Raw genomic sequence first — 17,950 nt, 5'->3', positions numbered from 1 at the left:
GTTGGGAACACAAAGTTTCTTTTCAGTTGCAAACTCCATTCCATACATATATATGGGGAGGTACTAGCTCCAACTCGGTTTGACAGTGAAAAATGCAGGAACTTCAAACCGGCACTAGGAAACAGACTGAGAAATCAGAGAAAGAGTGTCTCTTTCAACCCGTTCCCTTGGTCCTAGATGAAAGAACGTCTCTCAACTTGCTCAGTTCTGAGAGATAAGTGTGTGTGAAAGCCGTCCTTCACCTAGATTGTTGGGAACACAAAGTTTCTTTTCAGTTGCAAACTCCATTCCATACATATATATGGGGAGGTTCTAGCTCCAACTCGGTTTTACAGTGAAAACTGCAGGAACTTCAACCCGGCACTAGGAAACAGACTGAGAAAGCAGAGAAAAAGTGTCTCCTGCAACCCGTTCCCTTGGTGCTAGATGAACGAACGTCTCTCCACTTGCTCAGTTCTGAGAGATAAGTGTGTGTGAAAGCCGTCCTTCACCTAGCTTGTTGGGAACACAAAGTTTCTTTTCAGTTGCAAACTCCTTTCCATACATATATAAGGGGAGGTACTAGCTCCAACTCGGTTTTACAGTGAAAACTGCAGGAACTTCAAACCGGCACTAGGAAACATACTGAGAAAGCAGAGATAAAGTGTCTCCTGCAACCCGTTCCCTTGGTGCTAGATGAACGAACGTCTCTCCACTTGCTCAGTTCTGAGAGTTAAGTGTGTGTGAAAGCCGTCCTTCACCTAGCTTGTTGGGAACACAAAGTTTCTTTTCAGTTGCAAACCCCATTCCATACATATATATGGGGAGGTACTAGCTCCAACTCGGTTTTACAGTGAAAACTGCAGGAACTTCAACCCGGCACTAGGAAACAGACTGAGAAAGCAGAGAAAAAGTGTCTCCTGCAACCCGTTCCCTTGGTGCTAGATGAACGAACGTCTCTCCACTTGCTCAGTTCTGAGAGATAAGTGTGTGTGAAAGCAGTCCTTCACCTAGCTTGTTGGGAACACAAAGTTTCTTTTCAGTTGCAAACTCCATTCCATACATATATATGGGGAGGTACTAGCTCCAACTCGGTTTTACAGTGAAAACTGCAGGAACTTCAAACCGGCACTAGGAAACAGACTGAGAAAGCAGAGAAAAAGTGTCTCCTGCAACCCGTTCCCTTGGTGCTAGATGAACGAACGAATCTCCACTTGCTCAGTTCTGAGAGATAAGTGTGTGTGAAAGCCGTCCTTCACCTAGCTTGTTGGGAACACAAAGTTTCTTTTCAGTTGCAAACTCCATTCCATACATATATATGGGGAGGTACTAGCTCCAACTCGGTTTTACAGTGAAAACTGCAGGAACTTCAACCCGGCACTAGGAAACAGACTGAGAAAGCAGAGAAAAAGTGTCTCCTGCAACCCGTTCCCTTGGTGCTAGATGAACGAACGTCTCTCCACTTGCTCAGTTCTGAGAGATAAGTGTGTGTGAAAGCCGTCCTTCACCTAGCTTGTTGGGAACACAAAGTTTCTTTTCAGTTGCAAACTCCATTCCATACATATATATGGGGAGGTACTAGCTCCAACTCGGTTTTACAGTGAAAACTGCAGGAACTTCAAACCGGCACTAGGAAACAGACTGAGAAAGCAGAGAAAAAGTGTCTCCTGCAACCCGTTCCCTTGGTGCTAGATGAACGAACGAATCTCCACTTGCTCAGTTCTGAGAGATAAGTGTGTGTGAAAGCCGTCCTTCACCTAGCTTGTTGGGAACACAAAGTTTCTTTTCAGTTGCAAACTCCATTCCATACATATATATGGGGAGGTACTAGCTCCAACTCGGTTTTACAGTGAAAACTGCAGGAACTTCAACCCGGCACTAGGAAACAGACTGAGAAAGCAGAGAAAAAGTGTCTCCTGCAACCCGTTCCCTTGGTGCTAGATGAACGAACGTCTCTCCACTTGCTCAGTTCTGAGAGATAAGTGTGTGTGAAAGCCGTCCTTCACCTAGCTTGTTGGGAACACAAAGTTTCTTTTCAGTTGCAAACTCCATTCCATACATATATATGGGGAGGTACTAGCTCCAACTCGGTTTTACAGTGAAAACTGCAGGAACTTCAAACCGGCACTAGGAAACAGACTGAGAAAGCAGAGAAAAAGTGTCTCCTGCAACCCGTTCCCTTGGTGCTAGATGAACGAACGAATCTCCACTTGCTCAGTTCTGAGAGATAAGTGTGTGTGAAAGCCGTCCTTCACCTAGCTTGTTGGGAACACAAAGTTTCTTTTCAGTTGCAAACTCCATTCCATACATATATATGGGGAGGTACTAGCTCCAACTCGGTTTTACAGTGAAAACTGCAGGAACTTCAACCCGGCACTAGGAAACAGACTGAGAAAGCAGAGAAAAAGTGTCTCCTGCAACCCGTTCCCTTGGTGCTAGATGAACGAACGTCTCTCCACTTGCTCAGTTCTGAGATATAAGTGTGTGTGAAAGCCGTCCTTCACCTAGCTTGTTGGGAACACAAAGTTTCTTTTCAGTTGCAAACTCCATTCCATACATATATATGGGGAGGTACTAGCTCCAACTCGGTTTTACAGTGAAAACTGCAGGAACTTCAAACCGGCACTAGGAAACAGACTGAGAAAGCAGAGAAAAAGTGTCTCCTGCAACCCGTTCCCTTGGTGCTAGATGAACGAACGAATCTCCACTTGCTCAGTTCTGAGAGATAAGTGTGTGTGAAAGCCGTCCTTCACCTAGCTTGTTGGGAACACAAAGTTTCTTTTCAGTTGCAAACTCCATTCCATACATATATATGGGGAGGTACTAGCTCCAACTCGGTTTTACAGTGAAAACTGCAGGAACTTCAACCCGGCACTAGGAAACAGACTGAGAAAGCAGAGAAAAAGTGTCTCCTGCAACCCGTTCCCTTGGTGCTAGATGAACGAACGTCTCTCCACTTGCTCAGTTCTGAGAGATAAGTGTGTGTGAAAGCCGTCCTTCACCTAGCTTGTTGGGAACACAAAGTTTCTTTTCAGTTGCAAACTCCATTCCATACATATATATGGGGAGGTACTAGCTCCAACTCGGTTTTACAGTGAAAACTGCAGGAACTTCAAACCGGCACTAGGAAACAGACTGAGAAAGCAGAGAAAAAGTGTCTCCTGCAACCCGTTCCCTTGGTGCTAGATGAACGAACGAATCTCCACTTGCTCAGTTCTGAGAGATAAGTGTGTGTGAAAGCCGTCCTTCACCTAGCTTGTTGGGAACACAAAGTTTCTTTTCAGTTGCAAACTCCATTCCATACATATATATGGGGAGGTACTAGCTCCAACTCGGTTTTACAGTGAAAACTGCAGGAACTTCAACCCGGCACTAGGAAACAGACTGAGAAAGCAGGGAAAAAGTGTCTCCTGCAACCCGTTCCCTTGGTGCTAGATGAACGAACGTCTCTCCACTTGCTCAGTTCTGAGAGATAAGTGTGTGTGAAAGCCGTCCTTCACCTAGCTTGTTGGGAACACAAAGTTTCTTTTCAGTTGCATTCTCCATTCCATACATATATATGGGGAGGTACTAGCTCCAACTCGGTTTTACAGTGAAAACTGCAGGAACTTCAAACCGGCACTAGGAAACAGACTGAGAAAGCAGAGAAAAAGTGTCTCCTGCAACCCGTTCCCTTGGTGCTAGATGAACGAACGTCTCTCCACTTGCTCAGTTCTGAGAGATAAGTGTGTGTGAAAGCCGTCCTTCACCTAGCTTGTTGGGAACACAAAGTTTCTTTTCAGTTGCAAACTACATTCCATACATATATATGGGGAGGTACTAGCTCCAACTCGGTTTTACAGTGAAAACTGCAGGAAATTCAACCCGGCACTAGGAAACAGACTGAGAAAGCAGAGAAAAAGTGTCTCCTGCAACCCGTTCCCTTGGTGCTAGATGAACGAAAGTCTCTCCACTTGCTCAGTTCTGAGAAATAAGTGTGTGTGAAAGCCGTCCTTCACCTAGCTTGTTGGGAACACAAAGTTTCTTTTCAGTTGCAAACTCCATTCCATACATATATATTGGGAGGTACTAGCTCCAACTCGGTTTTACAGTGAAAACTGCAGGAACTTCAAACCGGCACTAGGAAACAGACTGAGAAAGCAGAGAAAAAGTGTCTCCTGCAACCCGTTCCCTTGGTGCTAGATGAACGAACGTCTCTCCACTTGCTCAGTTCTGAGAGATAAGTGTGTGTGAAAGCCGTCCTTCACCTAGCTTGTTGGGAACACAAAGTTTCTTTTCAGTTGCAAACTCCATTCCATACATATATATGGGGAGGTACTAGCTCCAACTCGGTTTTACAGTGAAAACTGCAGGAACTTCAAACCGGCACTAGGAAACAGACTGAGAAAGCAGAGAAAAAGTGTCTCCTGCAACCCGTTCCCTTGGTGCTAGATGAACAAACGTCTCTCCACTTGCTCAGTTCTGAGAGATAAGTGTGTGTGAAAGCCGTCCTTCACCTAGCTTGTTGGGAACACAAAGATTCTTTTCAGTTGCAAACTCCATTCCATACATATATATTGGGAGGTACTAGCTCCAACTCGGTTTTACAGTGAAAACTGCAGGAACTTCAAACCGGCACTAGGAAACAGACTGAGAAAGCAGAGAAAAAGTGTCTCCTGCAACCCGTTCCCTTGGTGCTAGATGAACGAACGTCTCTCCACTTCCTCAGTTCTGAGAGATAAGTGTGTGTGAAAGCCGTCCTTCACCTAGCTTGTTGGGAACACAAAGTTTCTTTTCAGTTGCAAACTCCATTCCATACATATATATGGGGAGGTACTAGCTCCAACTCGGTTTTACAGTGAAAACTGCAGGAACTTCAAACCGGCACTAGGAAACAGACTGAGAAAGCAGAGAAAAAGTGTCTCCTGCAACCCGTTCCCTTGGTGCTAGATGAACGAACGTCTCTCCACTTGCTCAGTTCTGAGAGATAAGTGTGTGTGAAAGCCGTCCTTCACCTAGCTTGTTGGGAACACAAAGTTTCTTTTCAGTTGCAAACTCCATTCCATACATATATATGGGGAGGTACTAGCTCCAACTCGGTTTTACAGTGAAAACTGCAGGAACTTCAAACCGGCACTAGGAAACAGACTGAGAAAGCAGAGAAAAAGTGTCTCCTGCAACCCGTTCCCTTGGTGCTAGATGAACGAACGAATCTCCACTTGCTCAGTTCTGAGAGATAAGTGTGTGTGAAAGCCGTCCTTCACCTAGCTTGTTGGGAACACAAAGTTTCTTTTCAGTTGCAAACTCCATTCCATACATATATATGGGGAGGTACTAGCTCCAACTCGGTTTTACAGTGAAAACTGCAGGAACTTCAACCCGGCACTAGGAAACAGACTGAGAAAGCAGGGAAAAAGTGTCTCCTGCAACCCGTTCCCTTGGTGCTAGATGAACGAACGTCTCTCCACTTGCTCAGTTCTGAGAGATAAGTGTGTGTGAAAGCCGTCCTTCACCTAGCTTGTTGGGAACACAAAGTTTCTTTTCAGTTGCATTCTCCATTCCATACATATATATGGGGAGGTACTAGCTCCAACTCGGTTTTACAGTGAAAACTGCAGGAACTTCAAACCGGCACTAGGAAACAGACTGAGAAAGCAGAGAAAAAGTGTCTCCTGCAACCCGTTCCCTTGGTGCTAGATGAACGAACGTCTCTCCACTTGCTCAGTTCTGAGAGATAAGTGTGTGTGAAAGCCGTCCTTCACCTAGCTTGTTGGGAACACAAAGTTTCTTTTCAGTTGCAAACTACATTCCATAGATATATATGGGGAGGTACTAGCTCCAACTCGGTTTTACAGTGAAAACTGCAGGAAATTCAACCCGGCACTAGGAAACAGACTGAGAAAGCAGAGAAAAAGTGTCTCCTGCAACCCGTTCCCTTGGTGCTAGATGAACGAAAGTCTCTCCACTTGCTCAGTTCTGAGAAATAAGTGTGTGTGAAAGCCGTCCTTCACCTAGCTTGTTGGGAACACAAAGTTTCTTTTCAGTTGCAAACTCCATTCCATACATATATATTGGGAGGTACTAGCTCCAACTCGGTTTTACAGTGAAAACTGCAGGAACTTCAAACCGGCACTAGGAAACAGACTGAGAAAGCAGAGAAAAAGTGTCTCCTGCAACCCGTTCCCTTGGTGCTAGATGAACGAACGTCTCTCCACTTGCTCAGTTCTGAGAGATAAGTGTGTGTGAAAGCCGTCCTTCACCTAGCTTGTTGGGAACACAAAGTTTCTTTTCAGTTGCAAACTCCATTCCATACATATATATGGGGAGGTACTAGCTCCAACTCGGTTTTACAGTGAAAACTGCAGGAACTTCAAACCGGCACTAGGAAACAGACTGAGAAAGCAGAGAAAAAGTGTCTCCTGCAACCCGTTCCCTTGGTGCTAGATGAACGAACGTCTCTCCACTTGCTCAGTTCTGAGAGATAAGTGTGTGTGAAAGCCGTCCTTCACCTAGCTTGTTGGGAACACAAAGATTCTTTTCAGTTGCAAACTCCATTCCATACATATATATTGGGAGGTACTAGCTCCAACTCGGTTTTACAGTGAAAACTGCAGGAACTTCAAACCGGCACTAGGAAACAGACTGAGAAAGCAGAGAAAAAGTGTCTCCTGCAACCCGTTCCCTTGGTGCTAGATGAACGAACGTCTCTCCACTTCCTCAGTTCTGAGAGATAAGTGTGTGTGAAAGCCGTCCTTCACCTAGCTTGTTGGGAACACAAAGTTTCTTTTCAGTTGCAAACTCCATTCCATACATATATATGGGGAGGTACTAGCTCCAACTCGGTTTTACAGTGAAAACTGCAGGAACTTCAAACCGGCACTAGGAAACAGACTGAGAAAGCAGAGAAAAAGTGTCTCCTGCAACCCGTTCCCTTGGTGCTAGATGAACGAACGTCTCTCCACTTGCTCAGTTCTGAGAGATAAGTGTGTGTGAAAGCCGCCCTTCACCTAGCTTGTTGGGAACACAAAGTTTCTTTTCAGTTGCAAACTCCATTCCATACATATATATGGGGAGGTACTAGCTCCAACTCGGTTTGACAGTGAAAAATGCAGGAACTTCAAACCGGCACTAGGAAACAGACTGAGAAATCAGAGAAAGAGTGTCTCCTTCAACCCGTTCCCTTGGTCCTAGATGAAAGAAAGTCTCTCAACTTGCTCAGTTCTGAGAGATAAGTGTGTGTGAAAGCCGTCCTTCACCTAGATTGTTGGGAACACAAAGTTTCTTTTCAGTTGCAAACTCCATTCCATACATATATATGGGGAGGTTCTAGCTCCAACTCGGTTTTACAGTGAAAACTGCAGGAACTTCAACCCGGCACTAGGAAACAGACTGAGAAAGCAGAGAAAAAGTGTCTCCTGCAACCCGTTCCCTTGGTGCTAGATGAACGAACGTCTCTCCACTTGCTCAGTTCTGAGAGATAAGTGTGTGTGAAAGCCGTCCTTCACCTAGCTTGTTGGGAACACAAAGTTTCTTTTCAGTTGCAAACTCCTTTCCATACATATATAAGGGGAGGTACTAGCTCCAACTCGGTTTTACAGTGAAAACTGCAGGAACTTCAAACCGGCACTAGGAAACATACTGAGAAAGCAGAGAAAAAGTGTCTCCTGCAACCCGTTCCCTTGGTGCTAGATGAACGAACGTCTCTCCACTTGCTCAGTTCTGAGAGTTAAGTGTGTGTGAAAGCCGTCCTTCACCTAGCTTGTTGGGAACACAAAGTTTCTTTTCAGTTGCAAACCCCATTCCATACATATATATGGGGAGGTACTAGCTCCAACTCGGTTTTACAGTGAAAACTGCAGGAACTTCAACCCGGCACTAGGAAACAGACTGAGAAAGCAGAGAAAAAGTGTCTCCTGCAACCCGTTCCCTTGGTGCTAGATGAACGAACGTCTCTCCACTTGCTCAGTTCTGAGAGATAAGTGTGTGTGAAAGCAGTCCTTCACCTAGCTTGTTGGGAACACAAAGTTTCTTTTCAGTTGCAAACTCCATTCCATACATATATATGGGGAGGTACTAGCTCCAACTCGGTTTTACAGTGAAAACTGCAGGAACTTCAAACCGGCACTAGGAAACAGACTGAGAAAGCAGAGAAAAAGTGTCTCCTGCAACCCGTTCCCTTGGTGCTAGATGAACGAACGAATCTCCACTTGCTCAGTTCTGAGAGATAAGTGTGTGTGAAAGCCGTCCTTCACCTAGCTTGTTGGGAACACAAAGTTTCTTTTCAGTTGCAAACTCCATTCCATACATATATATGGGGAGGTACTAGCTCCAACTCGGTTTTACAGTGAAAACTGCAGGAACTTCAACCCGGCACTAGGAAACAGACTGAGAAAGCAGAGAAAAAGTGTCTCCTGCAACCCGTTCCCTTGGTGCTAGATGAACGAACGTCTCTCCACTTGCTCAGTTCTGAGAGATAAGTGTGTGTGAAAGCCGTCCTTCACCTAGCTTGTTGGGAACACAAAGTTTCTTTTCAGTTGCAAACTCCATTCCATACATATATATGGGGAGGTACTAGCTCCAACTCGGTTTTACAGTGAAAACTGCAGGAACTTCAAACCGGCACTAGGAAACAGACTGAGAAAGCAGAGAAAAAGTGTCTCCTGCAACCCGTTCCCTTGGTGCTAGATGAACGAACGTCTCTCCACTTGCTCAGTTCTGAGAGATAAGTGTGTGTGAAAGCCGTCCTTCACCTAGCTTGTTGGGAACACAAAGATTCTTTTCAGTTGCAAACTCCATTCCATACATATATATTGGGAGGTACTAGCTCCAACTCGGTTTTACAGTGAAAACTGCAGGAACTTCAAACCGGCACTAGGAAACAGACTGAGAAAGCAGAGAAAAAGTGTCTCCTGCAACCCGTTCCCTTGGTGCTAGATGAACGAACGTCTCTCCACTTCCTCAGTTCTGAGAGATAAGTGTGTGTGAAAGCCGTCCTTCACCTAGCTTGTTGGGAACACAAAGTTTCTTTTCAGTTGCAAACTCCATTCCATACATATATATGGGGAGGTACTAGCTCCAACTCGGTTTTACAGTGAAAACTGCAGGAACTTCAAACCGGCACTAGGAAACAGACTGAGAAAGCAGAGAAAAAGTGTCTCCTGCAACCCGTTCCCTTGGTGCTAGATGAACGAACGTCTCTCCACTTGCTCAGTTCTGAGAGATAAGTGTGTGTGAAAGCCGCCCTTCACCTAGCTTGTTGGGAACACAAAGTTTCTTTTCAGTTGCAAACTCCATTCCATACATATATATGGGGAGGTACTAGCTCCAACTCGGTTTGACAGTGAAAACTGCAGGAACTTCAAACCGGCACTAGGAAACAGACTGAGAAATCAGAGAAAGAGTGTCTCCTTCAACCCGTTCCCTTGGTCCTAGATGAAAGAACGTCTCTCAACTTGCTCAGTTCTGAGAGATAAGTGTGTGTGAAAGCCGTCCTTCACCTAGATTGTTGGGAACACAAAGTTTCTTTTCAGTTGCAAACTCCATTCCATACATATATATGGGGAGGTTCTAGCTCCAACTCGGTTTTACAGTGAAAACTGCAGGAACTTCAACCCGGCACTAGGAAACAGACTGAGAAAGCAGAGAAAAAGTGTCTCCTGCAACCCGTTCCCTTGGTGCTAGATGAACGAACGTCTCTCCACTTGCTCAGTTCTGAGAGATAAGTGTGTGTGAAAGCCGTCCTTCACCTAGCTTGTTGGGAACACAAAGTTTCTTTTCAGTTGCAAACTCCATTCCATACATATATATGGGGAGGTACTAGCTCCAACTCGGTTTTACAGTGAAAACTGCAGGAACTTCAAACCGGCACTAGGAAACAGATTGAGAAAGCAGAGAAAAAGTGTCTCCTGCAACCCGTTCCCTTGGTGCTAGATGAACGAACGTCTCTCCACTTGCTCTGTTCTGAGAGATAAGTGTGTGTGAAAGCCATCCTTTACCTAGCTTGTTGGGAACACAAAGTTTCTTTTCAGTTGCAAACTCCATTCCATACATATATAAGGGGAGGTACTAGCTCCAACTCCGTTTGACAGTGAAAACTGCACGAACTTCAAACCGGCACTAGGAAACAGACTGAGAAAGCTGAGAAAAAGTGTCTCCTGCAACCCGTTCCCTTGGTGCTAGATGAACGAACGTCTCTCCATTTCTCAGTTCTGAGAGATAGGAGGTGTGAAGGCCGTCCTTCACCTAGCTTGTTGGGAACAAAAAGTTTCTTTTCAGTTGCAAACTCCATTCCATACATATATATGGGGAGGTACTAGCTCCAACTCGGTTTTACAGTGAAAACTGCAGGAACATCAAACCGGCACTAGGAAACAGACTGAGAAAGCAGAGAAAAATTGTCTCCTGCAACCCGTTCCCTTGGTGCTGGATGAACGAACGTCTCTCCACTTGCTCAGTTCTGAGAGATAAGTGTGTGTGAAAGCCGTCCTTCACCTAGCTTGTTGGGAACACAAAGTTTCTTTTCAGTTGCAAACTCCTTTCCATACATATATAAAGGGAGGTACTAGCTCCAACTCGGTTTTACAGTGAAAACTGCAGGAACTTCAAACCGGCACTAGGAAACAGACTGAGAAAGCAGAGAAAAAGTGTCTCCTGCAACCCGTTCCCTTGGTGCTAGATGAACGAACGTCTCTCCACTTGCTCAGTTCTGAGAGATAAGTGTGTGTGAAAGCCGTCCTTAACCTAGCTTGTTGGGAACACAAAGTTTCTTTTCAGTTGCAAACTCCATTCCATACATATATATGGGGAGGTACTAGCTCCAACTCGGTTTTACAGTGAAAACTGCAGGAACTTCAAACCGGCACTAGGAAACAGACTGAGAAAGCAGAGAAAAAGTGTCTCCTGCAACCCGTTCCCTTGGTGCTAGATGAACGAACGAATCTCCACTTGCTCAGTTCTGAGAGATAAGTGTGTGTGAAAGCCGTCCTTCACCTAGCTTGTTGGGAACACAAAGTTTCTTTTCAGTTGCAAACTCCATTCCATACATATATATGGGGAGGTACTAGCTCCAACTCGGTTTTACAGTGAAAACTGCAGGAACTTCAAACCGGCACTAGGAAACAGACTGAGAAAGCAGAGAAAAAGTGTCTCCTGCAACCCGTTCCCTTGGTGCTAGATGAACGAAAGTCTCTCCACTTGCTCAGTTCTGAGAGATAAGTGTGTGTGAAAGCCGTCCTTCACCTAGCTTGTTGGGAACACAAAGTTTCTTTTCAGTTGCATTCTCCATTCCATACATATATATGGGGAGGTACTAGCTCCAACTCGGTTTTACAGTGAAAACTGCAGGAACTTCAAACCGGCACTAGGAAACAGACTGAGAAAGCAGAGAAAAAGTGTCTCCTGCAACCCGTTCCCTTGGTGCTAGATGAACGAAAGTCTCTCCACTTGCTCAGTTCTGAGAGATAAGTGTGTGTGAAAGCCGTCCTTCACCTAGCTTGTTGGGAACACAAAGTTTCTTTTCAGTTGCATTCTCCATTCCATACATATATATGGGGAGGTACTAGCTCCAACTCGGTTTTACAGTGAAAACTGCAGGAACTTCAAACCGGCACTAGGAAACAGACTGAGAAAGCAGAGAAAAAGTGTCTCCTGCAACCCGTTCCCTTGGTGCTAGATGAACGAACGCTCTCCACTTGCTCAGTTTTGAGAGATAAGTGTGTGTGAAAGCCGTCCTTCACCTAGCTTGTTGGGAACACAAAGTTTCTTTTCAGTTGCAAACTCCATTCCATACATATATATGGGGAGGTACTAGCTCCAACTCGGTTTTACAGTGAAAACTGCAGGAACTTCAAACCGGCACTAGGAAACAGACTGAGAAAGCAGAGAAAAAGTGTCTCCTGCAACCCGTTCCCTTGGTGCTAGATGAACGAACGAATCTCCACTTGCTCAGTTTTGAGAGATAAGTGTGTGTGAAAGCCGTCCTTCACCTAGCTTGTTGGGAACACAAAGTTTCTTTTCAGTTGCAAACTCCATTCCATACATATATATGGGGAGGTACTAGCTCCAACTCGGTTTTACAGTGAAAACTGCAGGAACTTCAACCCGGCACTAGGAAACAGACTGAGAAAGCAGAGAAAAAGTGTCTCCTGCAACCCGTTCCCTTGGTGCTAGATGAACGAACGTCTCTCCACTTGCTCAGTTCTGAGAAATAAGTGTGTGTGAAAGCCGTCCTTCACCTAGCTTGTTGGGAACACAAAGTTTCTTTTCAGTTGCAAACTCCATTCCATACATATATATTGGGAGGTACTAGCTCCAACTCGGTTTTACAGTGAAAACTGCAGGAACTTCAAACCGGCACTAGGAAACAGACTGAGAAAGCAGAGAAAAAGTGTCTCCTGCAACCCGTTCCCTTGGTGCTAGATGAACGAACGTCTCTCCACTTGCTCAGTTCTGAGAGATAAGTGTGTGTGAAAGCCGTCCTTCACCTAGCTTGTTGGGAACACAAAGTTTCTTTTCAGTTGCAAACTCCATTCCATACATATATATGGGGAGGTACTAGCTCCAACTCGGTTTTACAGTGAAAACTGCAGGAACTTCAAACCGGCACTAGGAAACAGACTGAGAAAGCAGAGAAAAAGTGTCTCCTGCAACCCGTTCCCTTGGTGCTAGATGAACGAACGTCTCTCCACTTGCTCAGTTCTGAGAGATAAGTGTTTGTGAAAGCCGTCCTTCACCTAGCTTGTTGGGAACACAAAGATTCTTTTCAGTTGCAAACTCCATTCCATACATATATATTGGGAGGTACTAGCTCCAACTCGGTTTTACAGTGAAAACTGCAGGAACTTCAAACCGGCACTAGGAAACAGACTGAGAAAGCAGAGAAAAAGTGTCTCCTGCAACCCGTTCCCTTGGTGCTAGATGAACGAACGTCTCTCCACTTCCTCAGTTCTGAGAGATAAGTGTGTGTGAAAGCCGTCCTTCACCTAGCTTGTTGGGAACACAAAGTTTCTTTTCAGTTGCAAACTCCATTCCATACATATATATGGGGAGGTACTAGCTCCAACTCGGTTTGACAGTGAAAACTGCAGGAACTTCAAACCGGCACTAGGAAACAGACTGAGAAAGCAGAGAAAAAGTGTCTCCTGCAACCCGTTCCCATGGTGCTAGATGAACGAACGTCTATCCACTTGCTCAGTTCTGAGAGGTAAGTGTGTGTGAAAGCCGCCCTTCACCTAGCTTGTTGGGAACACAAAGTTTCTTTTCAGTTGCAAACTCCATTCCATACATATATATGGGGAGGTACTAGCTCCAACTCGGTTTGACAGTGAAAACTGCAGGAACTTCAAACCGGCACTAGGAAACAGACTGAGAAAGCAGAGAAAGAGTGTCTCCTTCAACCCGTTCCCTTGGTCCTAGATGAAAGAACGTCTCTCAACTTGCTCAGTTCTGAGAGATAAGTGTGTGTGAAAGCCGTCCTTCACCTCGATTGTTGGGAACACAAAGTTTCTTTTCAGTTGCAAACTCCATTCCATACATATATATGGGGAGGTTCTAGCTCCAACTCGGTTTTACAGTGAAAACTGCAGGAACTTCAACCCGGCACTAGGAAACAGACTGAGAAAGCAGAGAAAAAGTGTCTCCTGCAACCCGTTCCCTTGGTGCTAGATGAACGAACGTCTCTCCACTTGCTCAGTTCTGAGAGATAAGTGTGTGTGAAAGCCGTCCTTCACCTAGCTTGTTGGGAACACAAAGTTTCTTTTCAGTTGCAAACTCCTTTCCATACATATATAAGGGGAGGTACTAGCTCCAACTCGCTTTTACAGTGAAAACTGCAGGAACTTCAAACCGGCACTAGGAAACAGACTGAGAAAGCAGAGAAAAAGTGTCTCCTGCAACCCGTTCCCTTGGTGCTAGATGAACGAACGTCTCTCCACTTGCTCAGTTCTGAGAGTTAAGTGTGTGTGAAAGCCGTCCTTCACCTAGCTTGTTGGGAACACAAAGTTTCTTTTCAGTTGCAAACCCCATTCCATACATATATATGGGGAGGTACTAGCTCCAACTCGGTTTTACAGTGAAAACTGCAGGAACTTCAAACCGGCACTAGGAAACAGACTGAGAAAGCAGAGAAAAAGTGTCTCCTGCAACCCGTTCCCTTGGTGCTAGATGAACGAACGTCTCTCCACTTGCTCAGTTCTGAGAGATAAGTGTGTGTGAAAGCCGTCCTTCACCTAGCTTGTTGGGAACACAAAGTTTCTTTTCAGTTGCAAACTCCATTCCATACATATATATGGGGAGGTACTAGCTCCAACTCGGTTTTACAGTGAAAACTGCAGGAACTTCAAACCGGCACTAGGAAACAGACTGAGAAAGCAGAGAAAAAGTGTCTCCTGCAACCCGTTCCCTTGGTGCTAGATGAACGAACGTCTCTCCACTTGCTCAGTTCTGAGAGATAAGTGTGTGTGAAAGCCGTCCTTCACCTAGCTTGTTGGGAACACAAAGTTTCTTTTCAGTTGCAAACTCCATTCCATACATATATATGGGGAGGTACTAGCTCCAACTCGGTTTTACAGTGAAAACTGCAGGAACTTCAAACCGGCACTAGGAAACAGACTGAGAAAGCAGAGAAAAAGTGTCTCCTGCAACCCGTTCCCTTGGTGCTAGATGAACGAACGTCTCTCCACTTGCTCAGTTCTGAGAGATAAGTGTGTGTGAAAGCCGTCCTTCACCTAGCTTGTTGGGAACACAAAGTTTCTTTTCAGTTGCATTCTCCATTCCATACATATATATGGGGAGGTACTAGCTCCAACTCGGTTTTACAGTGAAAACTGCAGGAACTTAAAACCGGCACTAGGAAACAGACTGAGAAAGCAGAGAAAAAGTGTCTCCTGCAACCCGTTCCCTTGGTGCTAGATGAACGAACGTCTCTCCACTTGCTCAGTTCTGAGAGATAAGTGTGTGTGAAAGCCGTCCTTCACCTAGCTTGTTGGGAACACAAAGTTTCTTTTCAGTTGCAAACTCCATTCCATACATATATATGGGGAGGTACTAGCTCCAACTCGGTTTTACAGTGAAAACTGCAGGAACTTCAACCCGGCACTAGGAAACAGACTGAGAAAGCAGAGAAAAAGTGTCTCCTGCAACCCGTTCCCTTGGTGCTAGATGAACGAACGTCTCTCCACTTGCTCAGTTCTGAGAAATAAGTGTGTGTGAAAGCCGTCCTTCACCTAGCTTGTTGGGAACACAAAGTTTCTTTTCAGTTGCAAACTCCATTCCATACATATATATTGGGAGGTACTAGCTCCAACTCGGTTTTACAGTGAAAACTGCAGGAACTTCAAACCGGCACTAGGAAACAGACTGAGAAAGCAGAGAAAAGGTGTCTCCTGCAACCCGTTCCCTTGGTGCTAGATGAACGAACGTCTCTCCACTTGCTCAGTTCTGAGAGATAAGTGTGTGTGAAAGCCGTCTTTCACCTAGCTTGTTGGGAACACAAAGTTTCTTTTCAGTTGCAAACTCCATTCCATACATATATATGGGGAGGTACTAGCTCCAACTCGGTTTTACAGTGAAAACTGCAGGAACTTCAAACCGGCACTAGGAAACAGACTGAGAAAGCAGAGAAAAAGTGTCTCCTGCAACCCGTTCCCTTGGTGCTAGATGAACGAACGAATCTCCACTTGCTCAGTTCTGAGAGATAAGTGTGTGTGAAAGCCGTCCTTCACCTAGCTTGTTGGGAACACAAAGTTTCTTTTCAGTTGCAAACCCCATTCCATACATATATATTGGGAGGTACTAGCTCCAACTCGGTTTTACAGTGAAAACTGCAGGAACTTCAAACCGGCACTAGGAACCAGACTGAGAAAGCAGAGAAAAAGTGTCTCCTGCAACCCGTTCCCTTGGTGCTAGATGAACGAACGTCTCTCCACTTGCTCAGTTCTGAGAGATAAGTGTGTGTGAAAGCCGTCCTTCACCTAGCTTGTTGGGAACACAAAGTTTCTTTTCAGTTGCAAAATCCATTCCATACATATATATGGGGAGGTACTAGCTCCAACTCGGATTTACAGTGAAAACTGCAGGAACTTCAAACCGGCACTAGGAAACAGACTGAGAAAGCAGAGAAAAAGTGTCTCCTGCAACCCGTTCCCTTGGTGCTAGATGAACGAACGTCTCTCCACTTGCTCAGTTCTGAGAGATAAGTGTGTGTGAAAGCCGTCCTTCACCTAGCTTGTTGGGAACACAAAGATTCTTTTCAGTTGCAAACTCCATTCCATACATATATATTGGGAGGTACAAGCTCCAACTCGGTTTTACAGTGAAAACTGCAGGAACTTCAAACCGGCACTAGGAAAAAAACTGAGAAAGCAGAGAAAAAGTGTCTCCTGCAACCCGTTCCCTTGGTGCTAGATGAAAGAACGTCTCTCCACTTCCTCAGTTCTGAGAGATAAGTGTGTGTGAAAGCCGTCCTTCACCTAGCTTGTTGGGAACACAAAGTTTCTTTTCAGTTGCAAACTCCATTCCATACATATATATGGGGAGGTACTAGCTCCAACTCGGTTTTACAGTGAAAACTGCAGGAACTTCAAACCGGCACTAGGAAACAGACTGAGAAAGCAGAGAAAAAGTGTCTCCTGCAACCCGTTCCCTTGGTGCTAGATGAACGAACGTCTCTCCACTTGCTCAGTTCTGAGAGTTAAGTGTGTGTGAAAGCCGTCCTTCACCTAGCTTGTTGGGAACACAAAGTTTCTTTTCAGTTGCAAACCCCATTCCATACATATATATGGGGAGGTACTAGCTCCAACTCGGTTTTACAGTGAAAACTGCAGGAACTTCAAACCGGCACTAGGAAACAGACTGAGAAAGCAGAGAAAAAGTGTCTCCTGCAACCCGTTCCCTTGGTGCTAGATGAACGAACGTCTCTCCACTTGCTCAGTTCTGAGAGATAAGTGTGTGTGAAAGCCGTCCTTCACCTAGCTTGTTGGGAACACAAAGTTTCTTTTCAGTTGCAAACTCCATTCCATACATATATATGGGGAGGTACTAGCTCCAACTCGGTTTTACAGTGAAAACTGCAGGAACCTCAAACCGGCACTAGGAAACAGACAGAGAAAGCAGAGAAAAAGTGTCTCCTGCAACCCGTTCCCTTGGTGCTAGATGAACGAACGTCTCTCCACTTGCTCAGTTCTGAGAGATAAGTGTGTGTGAAAGCCGTCCTTCACCTAGCTTGTCGGGAACACAAAGTTTCTTTTCAGTTGCAAACTCCATTCCATACATATATATGGGGAGGTACTAGCTCCAACTCGGTTTTACAGTGAAAACTGCAGGAACTTCAAACCGGCACTAGGAAACAGACTGAGAAAGCAGAGAAAAAGTGTCTCCTGCAACCCGTTCCCTTGGTGCTAGATGAACGAACGTCTCTCCACTTGCTCAGTTCTGAGAAATAAGTGTGTGTGAAAGCCGTCCTTCACCTAGCTTGTTGGGAACACAAAGTTTCTTTTCAGTTGCAAACTCCATTCCATACATATATATTGGGAGGTACTAGCTCCAACTCGGTTTTACAGTGAAAACTGCAGGAACTTCAAACCGGCACTAGGAAACAGAATGAGAAAGCAGAGAAAAAGTGTCTCCTGCAACCCGTTCCCTTGGTGCTAGATGAACGAACGTCTCTCCACTTGCTCAGTTCTGAGAGATAAGTGTGTGTGAAAGCCGTCCTTCACCTAGCTTGTTGGGAACACAAAGTTTCTTTTCAGTTGCAAACTCCATTCCATACATATATATGGGGAGGTACTAGCTCCAACTCGGTTTTACAGTGAAAACTGCAGGAACTTCAAACCGGCACTAGGAAACAGACTGAGAAAGCAGAGAAAAAGTGTCTCCTGCAACCCGTTCCCTTGGTGCTAGATGAACGAACGAATCTCCACTTGCTCAGTTCTGAGAGATAAGTGTGTGTGAAAGCCGTCCTTCACCTAGCTTGTTGGGAACACAAAGTTTCTTTTCA

This window comes from Camelus dromedarius, chromosome 1, assembly GCF_036321535.1.
Source record: "Camelus dromedarius isolate mCamDro1 chromosome 1, mCamDro1.pat, whole genome shotgun sequence".
Classification (NCBI taxonomy): domain Eukaryota; kingdom Metazoa; phylum Chordata; class Mammalia; order Artiodactyla; family Camelidae; genus Camelus; species Camelus dromedarius.
This window is presented reverse-complemented; position numbering follows the sequence as displayed.